This window comes from Crocodylus siamensis, chromosome 4, assembly GCF_052110815.1.
Source record: "Crocodylus siamensis isolate JL-2025a chromosome 4, ASM5211081v1, whole genome shotgun sequence".
Classification (NCBI taxonomy): domain Eukaryota; kingdom Metazoa; phylum Chordata; order Crocodylia; family Crocodylidae; genus Crocodylus; species Crocodylus siamensis.
In genome coordinates, this window is record NC_143398.1 from 112,320,578 (window position 1) to 112,332,161 (window position 11,584).

The following is an 11,584-nucleotide window of genomic DNA, read 5'->3' on the forward strand; positions in this document are numbered from 1 at the left end:
TGTTCCCCACGGATTTTAACCCAGAGGGTCTCTAGTCGTCCACCCTGGACACCAATGTCAGCTTGCAGGAATGCATAGCTTTCCTTGACATTGGATAAAAGGGGAGGGGGTGTAACTCTCTCTCAATTTCTCCTTTACAAGGTATAGCCATCTATACCTGTGGCCCAGTCATGGGTGGAGTCCCACTAGGTCTCCATTATCCTTATGACATCGTAATTATTTGTGTTGAGCAGAAGGACAAGTTCCTACTGTTTGTTCCCCAAGCTCCTGGCATTTGTGTACATGCAGGCAAATGTTCCTATGGGGGCCCTTGCCTTGCCCACAAATCATTCCAGGGCTGGGGCAGGGGTGGACTCCTTAGAGTACCCTGACCTGCTGGTTTTGCAAGGGTTGCTCAGTGGGCCAGCAGTGGTGGTAGTCCCCCCCATCCCCCGGCAGGCTTAGTTTAAAGCCTGGTGGAGCAGATCAGCCAGTCTGGCTGACAAGAGCCTCCTCCCCAGCGGAGAGAGGTGGAGGCTGTCCCTTCCCAGCAGCTCACTGCCTCTCTCTCCAAAGAGTGGGCTGTGGTCATGGAAGCTGAAGCCTTCCTGATGACACCAGCATCGCAGTCTTTGGTTCACTACCTCAATCCTCCTCTCCCTCCTTAGCCCATAGCCCGAGACTGGGAGGATCAACGAGAACACCACCTGTGCCCCCAATCCTTAAGCCCTGCTCCCAAATGCCTGTAGCGCCTCATGACCTGGCTGGGATCTTCCTATATTTGCCTCAGGTCATCTTGTGCAATTGCTGTCTGTTGACTTGACACCAGAGATGTATGGCGACCAAGTTGACTGGTCACGGTCTGGGCCGACACAATCGAGCAGGTGGGGGCTAGCGGCGAGGAGTCAGGCGGTTGATACTCGTATGGTTGCAAAAGACTTTTTATTTTCTTTTACTTACACTACCAGGTAACAGTAGTGCAGCACAGGTCAAGCTTGGTTACAACGACAGCTATAAACGAACTAATCGATAACAGAGACGAATGAGTTGTTGGTCAGAACGAAGTCGAGCATGCGAGGGCAGGGTATGCCGGGAGATAGCGGTGGCGGGGAGATGATCACAAGTGGCCAGCCTGTGAGGTAGCTCTGGGGTCATGAGAACCGGGTCTCTGAGAGAGCTGGTCTCTGCCTTGGGTGGAAATGCACTGGCTTAAATACTTTCCAGGTAGCCAATCACACGGTTCTCTTTTTGGAAAGTTCTAGTCAGATTACATAATGCCTAGTGCATGACTGGGCGTGCGTGCTTTGCCAATTCAAATACCTCACTCAGATTACATACTGACCATGTGTGGGGCATGTTTGGACATGCGTACTGGCTTTAGGGGCCTTCCACTTGCATGCTCGCACTAGTTTCCTTTAACTCTGTGTTATCAGCATTCTTTTCAATTCTGGTTCAGACAAGATGTATGCAGTGCTTGCCTGGGGTATGGCCTACTGCTTCCAGTAACACACCAATTCCTAGCAACACTCCCATGGCCCACAATGAACTTCCAAAACAGGCTGTCAAATAAGATCAACAGCAGCCCTTTTATTTACAGTCACCTACTGCACTTCAATACAAAATTTATGCAGCTTGCCCCTGCAGCTTGTTGGAGCCCATGGGAACAATTCACTCTGATGCTTATTTGTCTCAGACATAGGAAGTCCTTAATCACCTTCACTATATTGCCAGCAGAGTAAGCAAAGCAGAACAAAGTGGGAGAAGCAGAAAGAAGAGAGACACATAATGAAAGAGAGAACACACAAGCAGCTCTACTGCCTCTTCCAAGATTTGAGGTCTACTGAGCAGCAGCGAGTGGGGCATGATTTTCAGCAGGACATCTGGACTCAGCATAGAAGCAGCGCAGACAAGTCCAAATAATGCTATTGTGATGGCAGCCATTTGATCAATGTACTGGAGATTTACCCAGGGCCCTCCAGAGCTGAAAGCATTAGAAGCTACAGATTGAGCTAAAAAGCCAGGACAGTTGTGAACTCACAGCTTCTCTGAATCAGGAATAATGATGAACGTGTAGCTTGTACTCACCCACAGGTTACCTATCTGGCACAAGAGGTGTTAGAAACTGTTTTAGGTCTGGTCTACACAAGCTTGCACCAATGGATTAGTTAAATGACAGCAACACTCTCCGTAAAACTGAGCAGGGACAGACAAAAAAGTTATCCTGGAGCAAAGAGGGTTGGGCTTTACCACACATCAGTTACTCTGCAATAACTGCTGTTGTGCACATTTTTACCCCTGGTAAGGGGGTACTAAAGTGAAGTGGTTTAGCCCTCAATGAAAGGAGTAAGTTACCACAACTCACTTCCCACTTACCACAGGATAACAGCATGAACACATAGTGAGAAGCAACTGATGTATCCCTGTATCCTCTTACTTTGCAGGAAGTTTTTCATATGCCCAGACTCCCTCAGTCTCAATTAAGAGTGGTTTAGAAGCAGTTTAGAAGTGAGAGTTAAATTCGCACAACTACTGGTGTGCATGCACATGCATCAATATGAAGGTGCTTCTACCAGCAAGACTTGCCCTGGTAATTTTAATTAAAGACATGAACATCTTTATATCAATTTAACTGCAGCCACACAAAGGTCTGTGCCAATTTTAATTAATGCAAAAACCGTGTCTAAGCCAAAACTAGATTTAGGGCATCTGAACACATTCCCGGGCTGAGATCTGCAGTCACAAAGGTTGCTTTAAGCTGTGTGATCATACATTGAGTCCCTGCTTGTGCACATGTTCACCAGTGCTGGGAGCCACACCAGGAATGCAATCTAAGTACATTTGGATTGGGGGGGGAGTGGTGGGCAGGATCAGTGAGGGATAGCAGGTCTACTTGGGGGGGGCAGAGTTGGCAAGTCTGGGAGGGTTTTCACAGGTCCATGGTGGCGGGCATGTCCTACAGCGAAAGGTATGGTCCATCCAGGGGGAAGGAAGGGGTCAGTGGGCTAAACATAGCCCAATCAAAGGGAGGAAGGGGTTAGAAAAAGTGCATCAACAGGGCTGGGGCAAGTGGCTAGGCTTTTCCAGGCCCAGGGCTGCTCTTTGAATGCATGCACACATCTGGTTAGATCAGGCAAAGGTTAGCCTGATCTACACCATGAACCTCCTTAGGTGAACTAAATTAAATTGGGCCAGCCATTTTCGCCCAATCTAAATGCCCCAAACATATATACAGTTAGGCCAATCTAAGCATAGCATCTACACATTCCTACAATTTACTTTGAACCTGATCCAAACTGACTGAAGTTGAGTGGACATTGGCCTAGTTGAAGCCTAAATAAGTACCCACATGGTCTTCTTTGGTAATTAAGTCACATTCTATGTTTTAAAAATTACCTTTCACATTAAACCCACATCACGTCAAAGTAGCGATTTAGTGTGACCCTCAAGCATGCCACACACTACTCCGTTCAGGTTCCTCCCTAACTAGAAGCAGTATAGATGCATGCACATGGGGCGCAGACAGAAGAGCAATTCCCTTCATGTTGCAATTCATAGTGCATTGTAGGAAGCACAATGAGTTGCAATGATCCCCCTTAACCAACAGAAGTTCACTGTTCAGTCCAGGAGTGTGAGAATCCAGCTGCTTGTTGTAAGCCTGCAGCCCAGTCTTTGTAGCAATGCCTCTCCCCCCTCCCACCACCACAGATGCTGTTTTTCAGAATGGGAGGGGGGGGAAAGGGAGCAGAAGGAGTTTGTTTTGAGGTTCCCCAGCCAGCACTGGGAGGGGTGGATTGGAGCCCCTCCACTTGTGGGGGGGCTCCAATACACTCACCCCACCCTCCAGCGCCAGCTGAAAAGACCCCAGACCAAATTCCCTCTGCTCCCTTTCCATCCTCCCATTCTGAAAACAGCAACAGACTGGGAACACCACAGAGGCAAGTTACAAAACATGCACTGCTTTGGAGTGTGTTCATTTGAACCCTCGTGCAATGATCGGGCCCTTTTAAAGTGTTCTGTAGCTATGCACTTCTGTTTGGTCACACCATTTTCTGTTAATGGACTGTTTGGTAGCCCATTTCTGGGGCCAGATCAGGCAAAAATTGTCACTTTAGTCTGCACCGATGGTATCACAGGTGGGCTAACCAGAACTGTAATTCAGCCATGTTAATTAGCCCACCCAAAGCTGCAGGGACATGGATGTGATGCCTCTGGTTTTGAAGACAACCTGGCCTGGTACATTTGCTGTGTAGATTTGACCTGTAGTTAGCTGAACTTTTAGGTCTGGCCTCCACTTAAAAGTTTTACAGATACAGCCAAGTCTAGCAAGTCAGTAGGGGCATGATTGGTTTGGGATGGGGTAGGGAGTTGTTTTATTAATGTAGCTATGCTAATACAAGCCCTAGAGAAGAGGCTGTTGCATGAGAATAAATAGTTTTGCTGGCATAGTTTATGTATATTTTCCGGTATAACTCTAACAGCAAACCGCTTTCAAAATACAGACAAAGCCATAAGCACTATGGCATAGTGTGAAAAATGTAAACTGCCCATTGGACTCTCACCTTGGAAGCACTTGGGGGTGGGGACAGTGGATGAAAAGAAGAGAACAGCAAACTTGTTTAGGAGATGTGAGAAGGACAAAGGGGAGGAGAGAACATTAGAAGGAACACAGGAGGAACAACAACCCCCTTCTTTAATACTATGATCAAGAGGCTAGAAATAAAAACTTGAAGAGCAAAGAGGCAGCAAAAGAGATAAAAATGTATCACATCAGACCCAAAACCTCCTGTCAGTCACAGATCAAACATACTGGTAATGTAGAAATAGGAGAATATGTAAGGTTTGACCTTAACTTTAAAGTTTTTGAACCGTATCTTTTTTGGGGGGTGGGAGGAATAATACTTTCCCAGCTTCAATGTGACCCATAAAAAGAGTGGCTCTTCATACCATCTGAGCCTATGGTGGTAAGGTGTGTTTGGTTGGCTGCTTTTTTCCATGATGGTAAAAAATGTAGTTGTCCAAGAGAACGATGTCCTAGAAAGTTTTCTATATCTTAATGTATAATATATAATGTCATACACGTCTTTTAACCCTACAGGTTAAACTATTTTATTTTTTAAATGTTACTTTGGAGAGGCTGGTGCTTTCAACTGCATGTTTATTAAGAGTGGGACCTTCTGGAGATGGTCAGTGAATGAGCAAAGAAGAGAAGACTTTGAGATGGCCTAGAAGAGCAACTACTGGACTCCACAGTAGTTTGAGCCACATTTGAAAGTGCTCTGCTGATGAAAGCTTGTATACGCTTTAGTGGTAAAGTTAGCAGAGAGAGAGAACCTGTCTGTGTGTGCACCTAAGGAGAAAGAGACAGATAAGAAATGTTTAGGAGGGGGGAATAAAATTCTTTCTAGCCTGGAGTACTGCTCTTGTTTGCTCATGTGACCCACTGGCACAAACGGAGCTTTTGTTTTCAGTAATAAGTTTTCATATCCCCAGTGGGGGAGTTGTTGCTGTCAATAGAATTGGACAGCTGGAAATTGCTTTGCAGTCGTTCGATGGGTCGTACGTCAGCCTGTCGGCAGGAGTTTTGCCAGAATGACCCAGAGGTGCTGCTGACGTTTCTGACCACTGTGCATAGCGCACCCTTCCCTTTCTTCCACACAAGGAAGAGGCTTCAGAAAGCTTTACCCAGGTTATAAACTACCTCTATTTATAGCTGTGGCCTCCAGTCTTTTAAACTTGAAATGCTAACCATGAAGTGTTTATTCCCCAGGATTTTGTCACAGCACGTCCACCAGATTGGCGCAATCAAGAAACAGAAAATACATGAGCATAATTCTCCCTCTGACTTGCTGACTTGCAGGCACACACGGGAAACCAGAGGAAGCTCCAATTTATTCCATAGATGAGGAAACCATCTTGATCATGCAAAATTAAGTGATCAGGTGTTAACCCTGCATTCCTAATCCACCACAGGGAAAAAGAGGCACATACAAAAGTCAACCTAGAGGAAAAACAACAGGCATTCCTGCTGTAAACAATGCATTGTTTATAACTCCACATCCATGGGATCTCCACTGATGAAACCTGGTGAGGGGCTGTGCCAAATCAGTGCATTACCCAGCCACACACATCTCCTTCCTGGCCAGCCTCACCCCCTTTTTTTGGCTTGATGCAGGTTCTTGTTGAACAGGGCTCGTTCCAGCAGAAGTGGCAGCTTGAACACCTTGGCTTATGTCCTTGAGGACTTCAGGACACATATTTAGATGCCCAAGAATGTAGATAGCCACCTCATGGGCTTTTCAAAATCATCTATCTCCAGTGCACAGCCATCTTTGAAAATCCAATAAGGCATCTATGTACACTTGTAGACACAAAGACCCACCCCGCTTAAAAGTCTGGCCCTGTCTGCCACCATATGGTACCCCTGTGCATGGGAATACATCAGGGAAGGCCAACATAAGCAGCATTGCCACAGCATGTGATTATCACTAGTCTTATAATTGTCTCATCCCCAGGTATTAAGAGTGTAAGAGAACTTCAGCTTCCACAAAAGCTGAGGTCAGCAACCTACAGTCCATGGGCTGGATCCAGCTCTGCAAATGGTCAAATCCAACCCATGAACCCCAGGTGTCTGTGGCACTTTAAAGGCAGGGGATGTATGTGGGGCTTCTGTGGGAGGCTGGCACAACAAGGAGCAGCAGTGACAGGTTGGCACAGCACAGTGAGGGGAAGCGGAGCCAATATTGGCACCCAGGTCAGAAAGAGTGGCTTGCCTTTGGAGCCAGTTCTGTTAAAGCAGCCCACCACTTCAAAAAGTTGCTGATACCTTCACTAAAGCATTTCTAATCCTAAAGGTTGCAAGTAAAAAAAGCTTGAAAATGTCCAAAAAGTGTACTCTGAAAGTACAGAAGACAAAGAAAAAGAATCATAAATTTACTATTATTTTCAAAAGTACTCATGCTTTCTTGGGGTCCTGAGTCATGCATTTTGCATCCTAACTGTTAGCACTACTGTAAATACAGGTTCAGTTTAGCTCCCATCAGTCTATCAATCACTCCTGTAATACCTCCTGGAAAAGACATGATTCCTCTTCAGAAGGGTCATTTTTGGATATCCCTATAAATAAGGCTTTGGAAGCCATCAGTATAGAAGTGTCAGAACTGTTTTAATACCCATCCATCAGTGAAAGCTTGATATTTTCAGATCCACCCAAGCTATCCCAGTTTCCATCATTCTTTGACACTACAAATAGCAAAGCTTGCAATGGGACTTCTGCATATTTGGGGGAGATATCTTTAATGAATCCAAAACTGTCAACCAGGCAACTTCAGAGGCAGAACTTCTTTTAAAAGGTTAGTTAGTGTGAATTCATATGCCTGAAATCTGGAGCATGGGGCATTCAGCACAGAAATGTGCGCTCAGCGCTCATGTCATTTTTGCTTTGCATTGCCTCTCTAGAGGCTTTAAGAGAAAGTATATAACAATACTATCCTTTTAGTGATTTTTTTTCTGAATTCAAGGCAAAAAGTACCTCCTAGTTGGTGTTTGTACAGCACCTACTTCAGGCGGGCTCTATTCTTGCTTGGTTCTGAGATATCACTGTAGTAAAGAAGACTATTACAAAGAGCAGCGACAAGAACAACTTTGCTTGCCTATAGCAAAGAGACCCAATACTTTTGAGCATTAGAACCATCTTTTAAGCATTAGAGGAGGTAATATGGCATGTGAACCACTATGTGGTCTCTTTTGCATACCTATCTATGCATATGTATTCCCAATAATGCATTATATGGGACAGCCCCAATCGGCATTACACTTCTTTCCAGAAAATTCCCATCATGGACAAAACTAATTAAAACAGCCCCTGAATCACACCATTTCCCTGGCTCACCCAAAGCAGAGGAAATTATTTTTTTATTTATTTGCTTTTCATTCCATTGCTGTGATCTTGAAACAGGAATAATATGGAGAGGGAAGAAAAGAAGAAGAGGGATGGCTAAGAAATAATGGAAGATGTTGTCAGGCTTCTCTGCTTTCATCCGTGGTGGTGTGAGTACTGGCATCAGTGGCCATCTCTGCATCAGACAACCTCAGTTACCAGGAGATGCTCAACAGCTTGGCAATAAAAGACATGAACCCCAAACAGTTGATCCCCCCCTTCATGCAAATACACAAATAGTGATGTGAACCTTGTTCAAGGCGGTGTCTGAATATCCTGACCTCCCAAGAGGACTGTAGATCCACTTAAAGAAAATAGAATAAGAATGACATATTCACACACACACATACACCCTTCCCATCCCTGGACAGTGTCATTCCTTGAAACAAATCTAGTCTTGCTGGCTTGCAATATTTATTAGAAAGGACAACCCTCTACCAATCTAAACAATAACCGAAGCTGCAGTTTTCTTTAACAAGTAGCTGTATCATTCTGGGCTGTGAGCACATCAATTCTCACAAACTAAGCAGCAGAGGGTAAATATCACCTTCAAGAAAGCATGACAAGATGTGGGGGGTTTTGGCCTCTCCTAGCTTGCATCAGCTACTGACAAAGCGGGGGGCTCAAGAACTCAACTGCAGAATCCAATCAATCGCCTGCTGCTGGTCTCTGCTTGTAGCACTGAGCGTGCTCTCAGATGTGGCACACAGCAGTCTTACATACTGCAATGCATCATCTCTGAAGCAGCTGGAGCTGCCCATTGGCAGAGGGACATGATACTGAAATAGATGGACAACTGGTCTGATCCACTGTGGCAATACCCTTGCTCCTCCAAGGTACTAGCCCTCCCTGTACTAGGCATAAAGCCACGTAGTACTGAAACCATAGCTGTTGTGCTAAGAGCCCAGGAAAAGGGAAAGCAAACCAATTGCATTTCTTAGCATGGTCACAGCTTTCGCAGCGTGTTACAACAGGAGGTGACAGTGAGCAGCCGATGGCTGGATGTGCACGGGCACTGAATACATTTCTCTGTGGGAAATCCTTTCCTTTCTACATGCTTTTCCATACAGACGCATGACAAACCAGAACAGACGGTTCTAAAAATAAGTGTCCTCTGTTTCAGTAAAGGGATGTGGGTCAGGGATAAAGAACAGTCCTGTGCTCCAAACCAGCAAAGGGCCCAGGATAGTTTGGATATTAAAAGAAAGGCTTTGTTAGAATCGTTTCCTTTTGCGTTCTCCCGAATCTCATGGGTAAATTCTTCTTCCTTGGCAGCTAGCACTACAGCAAACGAAGCATAAAACAGCAGCAAAAGTCTTTTTGGTAAGAAAACAGCAATAAAAGGGAGAAACAAGTTATGTCCCTTTCAGTGCCCAGGACAAGGAATTGCATGTTTCTTCCTAGGCTGCTGAAGTTCTAAAGACTAAAGAGGAGAGAAACCTTATCTGTCATTTCCAATGTCAGTTCTCCCTGTCAGAAATAACAATTCATTGCACTTCTACAGAACATTTCTTAAAGGACCTAGGGGCCTTCTGGGGCACTTTTACATGTGCTCCATGGGTAGGAAGTCGGTGCTTTAATTAGACTGGCTCCGAGAGCTGCTCATTTGATAAACTTTAGTTCAAGTGCCCCCACTGCCATTTTTAAGCATGGGGATGCTGATACATGAAGCACAGGAGGCTGCCACATGCCAGCAGACTCAGTTAATCAAGTCCTCTTTGATGCACTGGAATTCCAGTGTGTCAGAGCAGACTCCACACTCACATATAGGCACCCTTGGAGACAAATTAAGTCTTTGTCCTTCATTTGGATCTGCCAGCCTAGATTCTTCACCTGCGTGGAGGCCATGGAGTTTGAACTTTTAACCTTCGCTGCACTTGTATGAGGAAGGTGTCACTAGGACAACTGTACAAATGGGGAAACTGAGGCACACATCTGCCTAAGAAGTTATGGGTACAGAACCCAGAAAGTTTAATCAACAAGCCTGTATTCTGACCACTAAACTCTGTTCCCTGCTTTACCAGTTTACTTGCATGCTTTATTTCTCAGAGAAATCGTTCCCTTCTGCAGATCTGTATGTCCTAGTCTTGCATTCTGGGATGCTGGGGACAGCACAAAGCAGGAACGTGGCCCCTCTTTTAGCCAAATTATATTTCTTCAACAAGTGCCAAACTGTCCAAACTCTTCTGGCTGAACTCTCTCTGCAAAGGGTCAGATGCATTGGTGTTGGAGTATAGTATATGTCTGCATTATTGATTCGTTCAGCGACTCTAATGAAACAAAGTGGGGTGGGTCAGCTGGGTTAAGGCTAGAGAAGGTATCTTTAGGCTGAAGGCAGAACACCTAGTTTCTGTCCATTGGGAGACCCCTAGTTACTGTCCAGAGAGATTTTCTAAATTCTGATTTCCCGGTTATGCTCTATTTGATTCCATGCCAGCATGTAGGGATTCAACCCACACATCCATGGTCTTGTCTGGACTAGGAAAACTTTTTGAATGCATGTCAGGTTTAGCTGGCATATGATTTCATCCTGTTTCCAGAATCTTAGAAGTAACACCCTCTACCTGGATTTAGCTGGTTTAATAATTGCCAAAGTTCCTGAAAGGGTTAGCTGATCCGGGCCTAAATTTGAGCACTGTTCCTAGTCAAGTCACTTTGACTCCCCGTCAACACACCCTGTGTTGGAGGGTTCCTCCTCCCCCACATGTTAAAGTGACAGATGGCAAATGTGACTTGACTAGGAACAGTGGTCAAGTTTAGACCACAGTCAGCTAGCCCCTACAGAAAGATTGGCAATTATTAAACCAACTAAATCAAACTAGAGGGTGTTACTTCTAAGATTCTAGAAACAGGATGAAACTCATATGCTAGCTAAAACTGACACACACTATGTGCAAATAGAAGTGCAGCTCCCAGCTGTAACTCGGAATGATTTTTGCAAAGCGTTATGCGTTACACTCTTACCCCCAGACCAAACAGAAGTTCACTGCTGGTACCAGGGGGAGGGAAATCTAGCTGCCAGCTGGGAGCCTGCAACCAGGTTCCCATAGCAATGACCAGGACTGTCTGCCAGTGCTCACTGTTTTCAGAACAGGAAGGGGGAAAGGCAGCAGAGGGAGGTCATTTTGGGGCTCCCGAGCTAAGGATGCCATCTCTGTTTGAATCTATTCTAGGAGGTTTCTGGAATGCCAGTGTACCCACGACACGCTATATAAATGTGCCCATGTGCTTGTGTATATCAGTTACAGGTTATGGTGTATGGACTTTACATCAGGAAGGCAAATGCACATGCCTGTTACATGTTAAAAACTCACTGGACTGCTGTACAAATCAGATTCAACCTTTAATATTTATGTTAATGAATGCCCTATCATTTATCTCCCTGGTAACTCTCAGCAGTTTCCTGGAGATTTATACTTAATCCCTGGAGACTCCAGGACAATCCTGGAGGGTTGGCAACCCTATCTGCAGCTGGTGCTGAAGGGTGGGTTGGTTGAATTGAAGGTTGGGGGGGGGTGGAGCTCCAATACACCCACCCCACCTTTTAGCAGGGACTGCAAAACCCTCCAACTAAACTCCCTTCCCTCCTTTCTCCTCCCCCCTTCCCATTATAAAAAGAGAAACAGGCTGGGAGCTGGCAGATACAAGTTACAAAAGACGCTACATTTT